The following is a 17,305-nucleotide window of genomic DNA, read 5'->3' on the forward strand; positions in this document are numbered from 1 at the left end:
TAGGCATCGCCAACAGTACCTGGTACGGTCCTCCCCACTTTGGACTCGCCCAATTCTTCCTATTCGTGACCTTCAACCAAACCCAGGACCCCGGGGTCAGCACTGCTTCCAACGGTCTGGTCTGTCTTTTATCTGAAAAAGAGTTTAACTGCAAAACAGTTTTATTAGTTAACATTTTCCTTACATAGCTAGCTAATGAGCTGTCAGCCTCTAACTCTGCAGGCATGAGAGCTTTCCACTGTGGCACATAATATGCCCTTCCAAATATCACTTCAAAGGGGGTCAAACCCTTTACATTTGGAACTGTTCTCATGCTCAGTAGTGCCAAAGGCAAACAGCAAATCCAATTCTTCTGTGTCTCTCCCATCAGCTTCCTTAACTTATTTTTTAGAATTCCATTGTACCTTTCCACCAGTCCTGCAGACTGTGGGTGGTAGGCACAATGATTCTTCAAGGAGATCCCAAAGTATCTCCCAAGTTGGTGAATCGTCTGATTCACAAAATGTGTCCCATTATCACTATAAATCCTTTCCGGTATGCCAAATCTGGGAATTATTTCTTTTATTAAGGCCTTTGCCACTGTTGCTGCATCCGGATTTTTTGTTGGAAAAGCTTCCACCCATTTGGAAAACATGTCTATAATTACTAAACAGTATTTTTTCCCTTCACATTTGTTCAGTTCTATGAAATCCATACAGATAGTATGGAACGGATATGGTGGTACAGGAAAACTCCCTTGCTTGGGTTTGAATGCTCCTTGTGCATGATGTTTATTACAGACATGGCATGCTGCACAAAATTTTTGTGTATAATTTGTAAAACCGTATGTTTGGAATATTCGATTCACTAACTGTACCATCCCCCCTGTTGAGACATGGCACTGCCCATGGCTCAACAAAGCTGCATATCTAAATAAATTAGATGGCAATATTGTTTTTTTCTCTTTGGAGATATACAGTCCATTTTCGAGGATTGCACCTTGTTTCTCCCATTTTTGTTTCTCAGCTTTTGTAATGTCTGCATCGTTTTTAACATTTCTAAATCTAAAATCTCAGAGGGTTGTAATTCCTCGGTTAAAAGTAAAATTTCTGAGTCTGAGGCTGCTTGCTTTGCAGCTGCATCAGCTCTTGCATTTCCTTTTGAAATTGCATCCTGTTGTTTTGTATGAGCTAAACATTTACAAATAGCTACCTTAGTAGGTAACTGAATGGAATCTAACAAGTTCAAAATAAGTTGCATGATTAATCGGTTTGCCAGTAGATGTTATCATTCCCCTATTTTTCCATTGCTGTGCAAAAACATGCACTGTAGAGAAAGCATACTGACTGTCAGTATATATGTTCACTCGTTTATCTTTCTCTAGAGTACAAGCCCGTGTTAAGGCTATCAGTTCTGCTGCTTGAGCAGACAGGTTATGCTGTAAAGGTTGGGCTTCTAAAATCTCTGTATCTGTGACTACTGCATACCCTACTAGATTTTTCCCTGTAGGACGCTTTCTGCATGAACCGTCCACATAAAATGTCACCTCAGCATCATCTAAGGGCATATCAGTGAGGTCTTGCCTGGGCAAAGTTATTTGCTCAATTTTCTGCAGGCAACTGTGCGGTGTGCCCTCCACAGGAGTTGGAAGTAACGTTGATGGATTTAATGTTGTACAACGTTCAATTACCATATGAGGTTGGCTCAGCAGTATGGTCATACATGAAAGATGTCTAGCAGGAGATAGATATGCTATTTTCTCTTGCAGTGAAATTATCGCTACTGCATGAGGCACTCTCAATGTGAGAGGGTGGAACAACACTACTGAGGCCGAAGCCTGTACTGCCATTGCAGCTGCGACTACTGCTTGCACACAGTGAGGCAATGATCGTGCCACTGGATCTAACTGTGATGAATAGTAAGCTATGGGGCGTTGCTTATCCCCATGCTGTTGCGTCAAAACTGACGTCATATATCCCTGCTTACAATCTACGGTCTGAAAAAATCTTTTGTGATAATTTGGAAGTCCTAAAACTTGTGATGAAGCTATCAATTGTTTTAGTCTGCAGAAAGCTGTTTCTGCTTCAGGTGTCCATTGTAATACATCTTGTGCTGCCATTGGTGTTTTATATATTAAATCAGCCAGTGGAGCAGATTCTAAAGCATAGTTTGATATCCAGCTTCGACAAAAATTAGTCGTTCCCAAGAAGGACATCATTTCCTTCTTGGTTGCTGGTTTGGGTGCCTGTAAAATCGCTGTTTTTCTGTCTTCATCTAATATTCTACCTTCTTTGGATATTACATATCCTAGGTATCTAACCTGTTTTCTCCAAAGTTGTAACTTACTTTTGTTTACTTTGTGTCCTTGTGCTGCTAAAAATTTCAATAATGCTATCGTATCTTCCCTGCATTGATGCTGGGTAGGGCTGCTAGCAAGATGTCATCTACATAAAGTAGAATCTGACTACCTCCTGGTGGAGTAAACCCCGCCAGGTTGCTTGCCATTTCTTGTGCAAATATCATTGGACTTTCACAATATCCCTGCGGTAGCCGAGTATAGGTATATCTTTTACCCTGAAATGTAAATGCAAACCAATACTGGCTATCAGGATGTATAGGTATTGAAAAGAAAGCATTGCTTATATCTACCACAGTAAAATATTTTTGTTGTGGTTTTAAATCATTCAATAAGGTGTGTGGGTCTGGCACCGTAGGTGCTCTGGGTATTATTGCATTGTTTACAGCTTGTAAATCCTGTACCATCCACCATTCCCCGTTTGCTTTTTTTAACAGGAAATAGAGGAGTGTTACATGGTGAATCAAGAGATTCTACCAGTACTCCTTCCTTGAGTAATGCTGCTATTATAGGCTTGATTCCTTGTTCTGCATCTTTCCTCAAGGGGTATTGTCTTTTTTGTGGTCTAAATGCTGATTTTGGTGTAATAGTTACTGGTCCTGCTGTTTGAATAAGTCCTACATCTGATTTACCTGTTGACCAAAGAGTGTTTGGTATATCACACAAGGCTTTTTCTTCTTCTTCTAATAAGAATGCTAATCAGCTGTCTTCACTAGTTTGTGAGTGTACAGCTGGATGTGTCTGTGTTAGCCAATTCAATTTCTGTTTTTGTATTCCCTGTTCTGATAACTCTAAATCAGTTTGTTTTTCCCATCTTGTTACTTTTTCTCCTAAGTCTGCCCATCTCACGTCCTTATTTTTTGTCAAGCTGACATGTGGTAGTCTATTAGATTTGTACAGTGTCATGAATTCCTGAGGTAGTGAACAGCTTACCACACTGTTTCCCTCAGTATCCCAATACAAGTTTCGTAATACTAATCTGTTAGCAGGATTTTTGAACAATTCTTGCTCATATTCTTTATCAGGTCCTGGCATGCTACAGTAGTATAGAGTACAATGTAACAAATGCTGTTGATCAGTGTCAAGGGAGGGGGCCTTACTGATGGCTACATTCATCAGTTCTCCGGTTACTGCCCCTGGACCAGTAGTAACTAGGTCCTGGCTGTACCAGTAAAAGGTTTCACCCTCCGGTCGCACCACAAAAGTATCCATTTGTCTTTGTGCTTCCATACCCTGCATAGTGGGAACTACCGCTATGCCAAATATCTGCATAAGATCTCTTCCCAGTAAGTTTACTGGACATTTTGCAGAAACTACAATTTTACTTCTCTGAGTCATGCCTGAAACAGGGTCAGTTATTGCTATATCATGGGAGAGTGGCTCTCTATATAGCTGTCCATTTGCTGCCTTCACTAATATATAGTCAGGTGATTCAGAATATTCTGATAACTTTGAAGGGTGTATCAAAGTTCGTGATGCTCCTGAGTCACACAGGAATTTCACTTCCCTTCCTTCCACCAGAAGTGTAACTTCCGGTTTTGTGTCTGCCAAATAGAGCTCCAAGCTCAGTAATGCCAAATCTAAAATTTCACTTTCTTCATTCTCTACATTTGCCTGCACTTCCTCTGTTCCTTCCACTACATTTACATTTGCCCTTTGTTTGTTTTCCTTCCCTGATGATTTTTGATTTTCATCACTATCATATAGTCAGTCCTCATCATCTTTATTTTCTGTAGTCACCTTTTTATTTAGCCTGCAATCCCTTGCTAAATGTCCTTTCTTCCCGCACTTAAAGCACTCACCTTTCTTTTTTCTCTCTTCAAAATCTTCTGACCTTTTGTCAGATTGTCTATTTCCCTGGGTATTTTTCTTACCCTTTTTACCTGACTGTACTACAAAGACTTCTGCTCCGTCTTCAGCTGTGAAGACCTGTGTCTTCTTTTTCTTTTTACTATTAAAGTGTCTTTCAGCATGTCTGGCATATTCAAGTAAGGCTTGTAGCCTACTTGTTCGATGATCTATCATATGCTTTGTAATAAAGCTACTGATAGGTGCAATGCAACCTTTCAAAAATGCATTTTTCAGTTGCTGTTCATACGAAGTATCATGTGTCTGATTCTCAGGAATAGCCATACCACTATGGTTATTGAAACATTCCAATAATCTACCATAGTACCCATCTACAGTTTCATTCTCTTGCTGTATGCATTGATTAATGCAAGTCCAATCTGCTCTAGGTTTCCATTTTTCAGAAATTCGGTCTGTAAGACCTTTCACTCTGTTGTCTAATTCTGTGTCACTATGTGGGAGTGGTTTAAGCTCTGCATTACGAGGATTCCAGGTGCCACAAATCATGTGCCAGTCTGGACCCACAATCTGTCTAACTACCTTTTCTACTTCCTCCCCATTTAAGTGGTAACTTAATCTCATACCTTGTAAATCTTGTAAAAACTTCGTGTAATTAACTTTTGGATGAGGGATTCCCTCTGTAGCTTTCCGAATATCTTCCGGTGTCCATGGTCTATATACTAGAAGAGTTGGGTCCTGCCCTTCCTGTCTTGCCTGAGGATTTGGTACCTCGATCAGTGGACAGATTTCTTCCTCACTTTCTTCTAGTGTATTTTTCCCTATTTGATATAAATCTGTGTCCCCTAGTGTTTTACGTGTCCGGGACCTAGTTTCAATAGGATCTCTAACAAATGGTTTTAGTACTCTTGTAACTTCAGGATAACGTGGAGGTGGACCAGCTTGTCCTCCTGCTTCATATCCTAAAAAAGGCATTGGAGGGGGCGGAGGGGGAGGGGCCATCGCTATTACTGTATTATTATCCTCTTTATCTAAAAATAATGTTTTTGTATTTTTAGCTTTCTGTTCCCTTCGGTTTACTTCCTCAATCCACCTGTGTGCTTGAGGAATGCCTAATCGCTGTTGCTTTTTTGCCTGACCTTCTGCGTCAGATTTAAGCTGTTTTAAAAGTTTAACTAATGAAATCTTGTTTAATTTACCATCAAATCCGTATTTATTAACCCATTTTGTATAATACCTTACATTATCAGCCCGTTGTAATTGCATATATTTTGCGTCATCAGTTAGGGGCGGATCTCGCGATTTCTTAGTGCACTGATTTCCCATTCTAAAAAAATGTTACGTAACCCTTTTTCACCACGTGGTATTTCAGTTCCTTACACAGTTTATCTAGAATGACTGCCTACCTTATTCTGTTTCCCTGATCTCTGACAAAATATACAGTAATTTCCTTTTGTCCCTGATCTGTATAACAAATCTCTGACAATGACATTTACTGTAACCTAGTCCCTGATCTAAAACAGAAAAAAAGGTAAATATTTTCCTACCTGAGCCTCCTGGGTCGACCAGTTCGAAACCGCTCTTCGGCTGCAGATCAGAAAGTGGCCAGCCTCTCAAGACGACAATTCAGTCGGAGGTCTTTGTGCTTCAAGAAGAACCGTTTTGGTAACTTCTCCTGCGCAGTATTCGACCACCGATACACTCGGACCTGCAGCTTACCAAGGGAATTCCGGTTCAAGAAGGACCAAGCTGTTAAATAAAAACAAATGATAACAACACAGGAGGCTCAGATGCAAAAGTTTACTAGTGTACACCAGGAGGCAAAAAACCATACAAGTACAGAGTTTTGTCTGACATGATGCAGGAAGTACACAATTTTATATAGTCTTTCATTTAGGCTGTGCCCACCTTACTGACGTGGTTAGTCACAGGGCACCTACATCACTATAGTCTACAATATTCTATTCATAAGAAAAAGCTGATGTTATATATTTTAAAAGTTTTCCCATGAGAATAATACAGCCTTGCAAAGCACCTGGTACATTATAATGTCTTTCTGTAAGTGTTGCTTTTCTCAAGGTTCCAGGCCAGCTCGAATACAATGGTCGGTTCTCTCTGGCAATATGCTTCTTTGTTCTCCCTGAAGCAGCTGTGTCTTATCTTCTGATACATTCACAAGGTCAATTATCTCAGAGGAAGGAATAAGAATATTCAATGCTTTATACATTTAATTTTGCTGACCCAGCAGATAATCATTAGTGAGAAAGATAAGCTTGCTGAGCTAGCTACTGCCAGGGTCAGAGTTCAAACACACTGCAGTTCCAAGCTTCAAGCAACTACATGTAAAATCATTCTTATTGCCATATTGTAAATAGAATAAAATGCATTATATACTACTTGCATTTAAACTAGCACTTCATACATGTTTAAATACATATTTTTCTAACAAGAATCTCTCATCTCTAGCTTCTTCTCAAGTATCTGTCTTAATGCAAACATCGGGTCAGTTGTGCTGCATCCTGATCTGAATCCAAACTGCTCATCTGCCATCTTACATTTTACTATTCTGTGTATCCATAACAAGACACCAATAAATAATAAAACATATGATCACATAAGGCCAATGCAAATACATATTAGCAGGCAGACATTACATTTTTGAATAGTTAACAAGAGAAAACAATTTTGTTCTCATTTTAACAAGCATTTCAAGTGAATTCCAATTTACAAATTGTGTTGGAAAACTAATTCTCCATAGTTTAGGGTACTTTGGCATTCTTGTACTCGATGTAGACATGGCATTTTTGAAAGACAGCTTGGAGGTGACACATCTAATATATTTGGGTAATTTATTCCAAATGTAAAGGGTATAATTACTAAAGGCCTTATGCCAGGACCTTCTTGTGTTTGGTGAGATGACTAGAAGTCTTTTACAGGATCTTTGTCTCCTTATGGGGGATATACCATGACAATAGGGGGAAAGGCTAGGGGACAATTGATCTGGAATAGTGAGAAAGTAAAAGAAAGCTGACAGTAATCTGAAATGACATTCAGTTTAATTGCCAGAGCAAGTCACAGTGTTGTATATCCTGGAGACCCCAATACAAACCTTGCTATTTCAATATAGACAGACATAATAATGAGGACATAGTTTCCAAAAGTCAGAAGAAGGACCAAGGTAGCCTTTGTTAAGAAAGAGTTAGTCAGTTTTTTTTAGTTGGTAGAGAAGATAAACATTTCTGTTTGTTTTCCCTTATTGATTTTCTTTGTTTTGTGTAGGTCAATGAATTGTCAAACAGAAATCCTAGGTACTTGAACAAGGTCTACTAACTCTGCAGGGGTGTATAAGTAATACTAGTATTTTTTGTTGCTGAATAGCATGAACTTGCTTTTAGATTTTTTTAAGTACTAGAGACATGCGGGCGATCCATAGTCATTTTGATTAACCTTCTGTAGTTACTTAACTGAATGGAAGAAGCTACTATTTCAACACAACAGGGAAACATCATTTGCACAGTAGGTAGGTTTTTACAGTGTTGTCACTTGTCATTAGCAAATCACGAGAATAACACAAACAGCATCAAGGCCTTGGAGGATATCACAAAACACCATTCAGGTTTTGAATGTACTATTTTCCCGCTTAACCTTGAATTGCCTGTCAACAAAGTAATTAGCTAATGAAATGATTGACCTTCTATTGAGACCAAGTAGCCTGAGTTTCTGTAACAGCAAGGAATGTCAGATTGAACCAAGGCTTAACTGTAGTCCAAGAATGGTATATTAGTGTACTGTTTTTTGTCCATGGATGACAGAATATGTAGAAGGGTGAATTAGCCAGTGGGTTGGTATTTGTTTGTTATTTTATCTGCACTTGAGAACTACCTTTGCTGTGCTTTTATATTAAGATCATCCATCTTGTGGCAGACCTAATTTACCTGTTTCTCTTAGTTGTGAAGCACTCCAGGGAACTCAAAGTGTGGTTGTTTATTGGCTGGAGAGCATATGTCTTAACTGTCCATATTTTCACAGAAGGTCCAGATTTTTTGCCTCATATTTTTGGTCTGTTCCTCATGAAATTTGTGGTTTTCTGGCATATCATTGAAGGTTGCAGCCACTAAATTAAAATAAATAATGGCAGTCATTTGAGTCTTAGACTCCATATCCTTCAGAAAATACACAATAATGTAAGACCTGTTATTCTAGCAACTTTCTAAGTTTATAGGAGCAATATTTAAAATATGTCCCTGTTTTGGGCCTTTATACCCCTTCCCCATTATTTTTGGCTTTGTCCAGATTCCTTGCACTGAGAAGTTGAGAGGTATGTTGGAGAGCATAGGAGTCAGTTTTCAAATTTTTTTTCTGCAATAAATCAGTCAAGTTTGTAAGGCTCTTTGCTCACTACACAGAGTTCAGCTGTGTTTTTCAAGTGTTCCAACTGCATCCAGAGCCATCCAAGTGAAGATAAGAACATTTTCTTGATTTACTGCACTGACACTTACTTTATACTGTGATCACTACTGTTTTTGAGCATTTTTAAATAATATTTTTTAAAATATTTTTTAATTTTGGGAGAAAAATAGTAATTTCCCTGTCTGTTGGCTTTATTAATTCTGTTTTCCTCCATATCACCTTGCAGAAAAGTGAATTAGCCTGAGACTTTGTTGTTTTGTAGTTGTTTGTTGTTTAATCTGCACTTGATATATGTTTTTGCTGTGCTTTTACATTAAGATATTCTAGGATCATCACATACAAATGAACTTTCTTTATACTATAATCACTACTGTTTTTGAGCATATTAAAGCCTAGTCATGCAGCCCAAATCTCTGACAAGTTCTCGTACCCTTGATAAGTGTAAGCAGGGGCTTGAAAGATGAGACATTTACAACTGGAGGCCTGGGAAATGAACCATATACAGGCTGCCTGTGTCCACTAGAGATGTAGGCACCAAACCAGGGATGATTTTCTTGTTCCCAGTCTAATTGTCCAAGTTACATTTGAATTGGTTTAGGGAAGAACTCTGCTTCACATAGATGGGTATCTTGTCTCAGAGAAGGGATAGCCTCTGGGATGTATATCTGTCTCTCCGGCAGGTCCTGTTTATATCACAGCAAGGTCTAAGTCTTTAGAATGTGTTATTCTGGTACCATTTGTTTTGTGTATACGCAGGAGGTCCATTAGGGTAGGGTCTGACAATGCCTTGTACACCAGGCCTACATCTCCCCTGAACAGCCTGTAAGACAGAATACAGGGATATGGCTTTGAGGTGGTCTGCATAGGACTTGTTACTTGCCCCCTGTAATTTTTAGTGAGGAACCTTTTTTGGATGTTCCAGTTGTTGGATGTGCATGGTTAGGTACATACCGAAGAGGGCATTGTACTCATTGATATGTCTTTTGAATGCTGAATACAGTGGAACAATTATGTCTTTGTACCTAGATGCCATACCTTTGTGTATAAGTTGCACAACATAGAATATTTCCTCACTACTGTAGACAAATAATGATCAAAGGCCAGATTAATGCCTATGTCTGCCCCCAAGTCCTTGATTATTGTTATGAGTGTGGTGTCTTGTCAATATGATAGTTACCAGGGGTAGATGGCTTCCCAAAGGATACTATTCTGCATCTCTTGGCATTTAAATTTAGTCCATGGCTTAATACAAGTAATTTTCTGTGCCAACCCTTCCTAGAGAACTTTAGTGTCAGTGGGGGATTCTATGACTGTTCCTAATTTGCAATCATCTGTAAATTTAGTCAGCTAGAGGCCCTTGATATTGGCCTTGACTTCAGAAAAGTAAATTCCAAAAAGGAGCAGCCCTGGGACTAATCCCTACTCCACTTGTGATGTCCTTTTTGTAGAGGTGGACTCCCCACTTCTAATTTCCTGGGTTCTGCCTGTGCACCAGCTGGCTATGAGTCATTGGTGGCATAAGGGTTTATACCTAGCCTCTTGAGCTTGATAACAATGCCCGAATAGGATATTGTGTCAAATGCCTTGACCAGGTCAAGGTAGGCAGTGTAAACTGTTTTGCCTCATTCATTGCTTTGGTGACTATTTCAAAGAATTACATCAGGCTGAGTAGACATGTCCTGCCTTTGATGAAACCAAATTGGGTTAGGTCCAGTGTTTGGAGGTTTCCTATGTCATTACTGATCATTTCCATGATACTTTTATCCAGTGATTTGAATATGAAACTATTGATACTTATGGTACTGTAGATGATCCACCTTTGTGCAGAGGGATGACTGTTGTGAGGCACAAAGCCTGTTTGGAGGCTACAGCAATTCCAGAGGGTCTGATAGCTTCTTATTATTTAGAAGGCATCTTGAGATATTGTCAGGGCCCATCAATGCAGAGTTCTTGGAATTAGATAGAGTATTGAGGACCTGATCACTAGTGATAGTGTGTGGGGGTATATTTGGTGGTATTTCCTATGGGAATGTTGAGGGGAGAGAGAGGTAAAGTTAGAGCAGAATTTGTTTGCCAGTGTCTGCTGGCTCAGAATAGGTGGCTCCATTAAGATTCAGCTTTGCATAGCTGAAGAATGCCTTGTGGTTGTCCTTGCCCTGGGCAGCCAAATTTACCTCAAATCTGGTGTTGGTCGACTTTATTTGTCCTCTGAATTGTTTATTTAGTTTTGTGAAAGTACTTTTATCCTTCTGGGTGCTATGCCTCCTAATTTTTGCCATGATTTTCTATACAGCTAATTGATGTTGAGATTCCACCAGGGTGGCAGGTATCTGTATGCAGCTATTAACATGCTTGTGCAGGGTTTCTGTGAACAGTTCCATGTAGGCAGCAGTGTTGTCAGGTTATCACTCAGTAGTAGGAAGTTAGCCTTAAAGTAGTGTCTGAACATTCCATGGCTACCTTGGGTGCTGGCTTTTATTTTTATACTTCAAAGGAGACTGTTTTGTGCTCTGACCCTACCAGAGAAGACATTACACTAGGGAATGTACAGCACTCTCCCATATTAGTGAAAACCAGATCCCCTATGTTTGTACCCCAGTTTATGTATTGACAATCTGGTCCAGGGAATTTTTGTTTTCAAAATACAGGAATCTCTGTGCCTGCATGTTTGGTGTTGTATTTGATTCACAGTTAATAGTGGGGTAGTTAAAGTTGCCCATGAATATGATATTTGGTTGGATGGTGAGTGTTTCCAACAAACTTAAATACATGTGTTTGATTGCCTGGGTCATAGAAGGGGACCTATAGGTTGCAAAGAAGTGGTATGAGATTTTCCTATGGTGATTTGAATGTGGAGAAGCTAAAGTACATTCTCCTGGGTGTCCAACCTTGAGGTATTTATTTTTTATATAAATTGAGACACCTCCACCTTTATCCCTGTCTGTGTAGTAGCTGGTTTGAATGTGTGGAAGACATTTTAGCCTTGTACTGCTGGTATGTTCTCCATGGATTTAAACCACCCCCGGGATTCATGAAGCTTGCGCCAGGCGCAGACGCAGCATTGGTGTTTTAACACCAAATATGGCCGCTGACCGATCCAGGTACGAGCTGTTTCCACAAGCACTACCAGTGTATGCCAGAGCTGTGCAGCTCATGGTGCTTGTATGCTAATTACCCCATGTACAGCAGTGTAGCATGCAAGTGAAGGTATATAGCAATTCATGAAGTGGTGCAGGCATAGTGTAAGCATACAGAAATGTAAACCAAAAAAATGGTTTACATTTTTTCAAACAGAACATCGGAGCCATGAAAGTGGACCAAACTTAAGTATTACAATGTTAACATATGCCAATGGCTAAATTTACAGCCAATGGCATAAAAAAACACGCACAACACATAAAAAATAACATTTAATGTCATGGCCACACTAACGCAAAGTACAACCACAGTGCATGGGTGCGCAAACAGGAACACAAGAAAAATATATTTAGATGTCATAAAACTGCAATGTAACACAAATCATGATTTTTGCCATAATAGTCAATGGTACGCATGCTACACCACAACCAAGGCGCAAGGGTTGCTAAGGGTCTGTGACAGTGTTCCGCATGGTAACTAGGAATTAGTAGTCAATGCCATGCAAATGAGTCAAGTAATACTGAATCGCAAACATCCCGCCGGCGTAAGGATGTACCACACGGCGCAGCGGTACAACACACGAGGAGTGGCCTGGATGTAAACATGACATCATGAGAGGTGTGCACCACCGTAGCTGTAAGCTCATTGGAGCATTGATAATCTAGGTTGCCTGTTGCTAAGCAAAGCTGCAGGATAGGGGTGTGTACCTAGCCATAGCTATGCTTAGCTGAGAGCACACAAGGTGACCAAAAGTGCATGTGAACGTGGATGAAAACGCACTCAAAAGCCGGAAACCGGGCGTGCGCGGCGCGCAACTTAGGTGAAGCAGGAAGGTTATGGGAAGACAATAAGGAAATACTGCAGCATGGTAATATGAGTATAAATGAGTAATTAACACCTAGGAACTCACAGTGGGCCATTGATGACAGCTAACAAGGCTGCCAGCAGCTACCTGCAGAAAAGGAAAGGGGAGTTGCCGTATTGCTAAGAAAAGAGAACTGTCACATCAGAACAAAGCAAACCTGCAGTAGATCAGCTACATAACAGATTTTGCAACACATTCCTGGGTTGGGAAATTACAAAACATGAAAGCAGGCAGCTGGATGTGTGCCTGACGATGGGAGGGGAATCGGGTTGAAAAGTGAAGTAAAGGGCAATAGATGAATCATGGCAGCCAAGTTTAATTCAACACCACAGGCATCACAATAGCAGTATCTGCTGTGAAACCCACAAGTAAGATACCCTGCAGCTGGAATTGCACATACACACCCAATGACATCAGCAACTTCCAAAGCACAATAGTATAAAGTGTGAAAGCACTGCACACACACTTGTGTATTCCCAAACACTCTGCACCATCGGTGTAAACAGATGGGGAACTTTTAAAATGTACATGGTAGGGGCCGCCATAGCTTTGATTCATCAGTATGTGTTGGAGACTGAAGGTGGTGTGGAGGATGAGGCTAACAACCACCTCAGGAACTGGAGGAGAAGAAGAGTGTTCAGACCAAGGGTAACCTACCAGGGGCTAAATGATCTGGAGATAGTAGAGCATTACAGGGTGGACAGGGACACCATACAGCAAATTGTTGAGCTGTGCCAGCCATGCCTCAGAGCCAGGAATAACAGAGGGGAACCCATCCCAGTGGACATGAAGGTATGTGTAAACTTGAGAGTACTAGCCACAGGTACCTTTCAAAGGCCAACTGGGGATATCATGGTGATCTCACAGGCATCAGCATCCAGGGTACTCCACCAGTTCCTGGATGCCATGTTACCACATGCCAATGAGCATATATACTTCCCCCCAAACGCAGGAGGAGTTGGCCAGCAATATGCACCTCTTCCACCATGTGGCAGGCTACCCGGAGGTACTGGGTGCAATAGACTGCACGCACATACACATCAAGTCACCACCCAGTGAGCATGGTAGGCACTACATAAACCGCAAGGGATACCACTCCATCAACTACCAGGTCATGTGCAATGTCCAGGGCATTATCATGGATGTGTGTGCCGGCAGCCCTGGAAGCTACCATGACTCCCACATCTGGCATGCCTCACAGCTGTACCATGTATTTGCCAGGGGGCCATCCCATATGGCCACCTTGTGGGGGATGCTGGCTATGCACTGGAACCATGGATGATGACTCCCATCAGAAATGCACACACACCCATGCAAGAATGCCATAATGAGGAACACGCACAAACTAGAATCATCATAGAGCGTGTGTTTGGGATGCTGAAATCATGGTTCTGTTGCTTGGACATATCTGGTGGAGCCTTGCAGTACTCTGCAGGCATGTGTGCCCACATCTTCATAGTATGTGCCACAATTGCCAAGAGCACCACAGGCACAGAGCGATTCAGACCACGAACACCCTGTGCCAGCCCCAGTAGACAGATGGAGGCATGCTCAGTATGCCCATGCCTTGGCAAAGAGGGAACATATAGCACATACACTGACAGTGTAGGCCCCTACAGACTGACACAATTCTCCACCTGCACACACAGTAAACATGGATGGCACACACACACAACCACCTGTAAATTGTCATGTATAGGTGGTCTGCTGTGTGCATCCTACATAGTCAGCCCTCAACTATTGCACACACAACTGCTATTGCCACAAGGTAAGTCAATACCTGAACAGTAAATTAAGCTATCAGCATGTGTGGATACTGTATGTATAGGTTCCTAGGTACATCGGTAGGTACATGCCTAACTGTCAGAGGCCATTGATATGCCTAGCCAAAATGTGTCTGCTGTTGCCACCCCATTGATTAACTAACTGTCCTTCTGTGGAGCAGAGCCAGCTGTGGGATCCCTGGGGTGCAACCACTGTTCCCCTCCCACTCTGCAAGGATTCCCTGGTATGTTATTGAGGGGCTCCATATAATGTAATCAGGGATGTAGTTCCAAAGCATGGGGAGTACCCATAATGGGTATCTGTCACCCCAGCATTCTCCAGTTATGGTTGTGACAAGGTATAGCTCATTATAGTGTGTGGCTCACTGTGACATGGATTCCCATAGCTGGAGCATATCCATTAAGCCTCACTTGGACATACCATTAACAGGTATCATCCATATGTACACCAACTGAGTTACACATTTGTTTGCAGTATTGAGGAACAGCCTTAGTACACTCTACATATATAGATAAGTTAACAACATCTACACAACCATGGAGGTACATATAAATAGGATAACTACCAAATACCAAATGCTTTACATACCGACACATGTAATCACGAGGCTTAAAGACCGAAAGACCACAATACCGAAACACCAGAACCGCGAGTACTACTATCACAATGTTAAGAGACATTTAGTTAGTACTTCTGGTGCTGTGGTTCAGGTAGGTACTGTGTGTAAGTGTGTTTCTGATTCCTGTAGTGTGTGTAAGTGTGTGTTCTGAGTGTGGTGTGTGTTTCTGGGGGACTGTAATGTGTGTGTGTGGGTTTGCTTCGTGTGTCTGTTTGTGCTATCTTGGAGGTAGATTATTAAAGTAAGTGTGGTGTGGGGTGCGTAGCCACCCACATGGGGGGTGTATGGGGGCATGGCCACCTGCCCATATGTAGTGTAGGATGGTTTGTTTGGATGTGATGGGTAGCAGTGTGTTTGTGTGTGCGTGTGTTCTGTGTTTGTGTTACTTTTGGGAGTTTGACTGTCGTGAGTTTGAGTGTTCGGTATTGTGGGGTTTTGGAGTCTGGGAACGGTAATGTGGTCGTTGGAAGTGTGTGCGTTCCTGAATCCATGGGTATACCGTATACAGCGGTTGAAGTCTTCAAATATGTATATAACATGGACCATAGCAATCACACATTCCGCCACGACCGAATGTTATGAACAAAGGATATGGAGAGTATATGCCTATACAATATTACAAATATGTGCTATGGACATGAGCCAAAGATAGGGTTACCACCTGTCCCACCTTGCGAGGGACAGTCTCTCTATGTGCGGTAGTGTCCTGCCCAAAATGAGTACAAATACTAATGTCCTACAATCTCGAGACATTTGGCATGTTCCATATTTAATGTAATTGTTGCATAAAATAGTCATGTCTGTATCGAAAATACCTACATGTAACAAGAAACAGGATAAGCAAGTAAACTGCTACAAGAATAAGCTTTTATATAGGCATATATGTAAAGTTCTATACTTTGTCCTGACCGTGGGTATGTGTCAGCCTCTAAAATCTGATGTGTGTCCTCCAAATGTCCCACTATGGCCATTTGAAAAGCTGGCAACCCTAGCCAAAGAGGTTCAGTCACCAACACAACTCCAATGAGTGCAAATATCTGTGATGGAAATACACGAGACAGCTTTCATGTAGCAACATTTCATTACATACCAATGTATTTCCGAAGGGATTGAAGGACCAACATCACCTGCATGCTATACAGGAACCAATTAACAATGGCTTAATGAATCAGCCTGCAATTACCATAGTATTAGTCCACTAAAGGATAGGTCTTCAAATAGGGAAGGAGCCCTCACACACATATCAAATATGTATAAATGCAGTTCCTACACACCTGCATCTGCTATGTACACCCATCTACATCTCCCCCACACCCGAAACAATTGCAATACATACTGTAATAACATCGCAAACATCCACTCACTCTATGACATCTGCAGAAGCCTTAACATACCTTGTCAGAGACACACTAAAATGGCCCTATGTGAAATAGTTGCTGTTGTACAATGGAAAAGCCACTGATGTTACAGGGTTTGGTTGCAATAATCCCGTATCAGACGGCTGTACGTAGACCAGGAAGTGTTACCAATTACTGATTAGCAGCCCAGTATGATACACATGTACAGTATACCAAAGATGTCAGGTGAGCACAGTTCAAAAGACCTAACGTTCTATGCATAGCCACACAGCCTTGAGCTGCCCAAACATCCTTACCAGACCTAAACATTTGCAGATGTATCAGGTACAAACCCTGCAGAAGTAGCAATGTTCAGAAATATAACAGCTAGACTCACATGTAGAACTACAATCTCTAGCCATTACACACAATCCATAGGGGCCATGAAGGTATTATATCTCTGTGTGTCTCCATATAGCTGTTGCAATTCATCACAAACAACACATCCAGGCCATCTTCCTTGAAGGTAGGGCAAAGGGACAACGCCCAAGTGGAGTATTCAGTTATACACCACTGTTGCCATGTCATTGGCTAATGGAGTAGCTGCACAGCTGATGTGCATGTAATCATCTACTCCAGAACACCAATTGGTGGCAGGATACCACATGTTACTGATATCTATGTATAAAAGGATGGCTTGTCATACATTCAAACCATCTGTATATACCAGCAAAACTTTACAACGATGATTGCATCACAGACCGAATATTATTTAAATTATGGTCATTGACATCTTGGGTTACTAATAAGGTATGTAGAACACTCAATATGTCAGTGTATGTAGTATCTGTTCTGTAATAATTAAAGTGTACGCAATGCATATAGTGGGAAAAGGTATTATGTAGTGATGTACATCGGTAGGTACATGCCTAACTGTCAGAGGCCATTCATATGCCTAGCCAAAATGTATCTGCTGTTGCCACCCCATTGATTAACTAACTGTCCTTCTG

The sequence above is a fragment of the Protopterus annectens genome, chromosome 2.part1 (assembly GCF_019279795.1).
Source record: "Protopterus annectens isolate FY-2018-M chromosome 2.part1, PAN1.0, whole genome shotgun sequence".
NCBI lineage: Eukaryota > Metazoa > Chordata > Ceratodontiformes > Protopteridae > Protopterus > Protopterus annectens.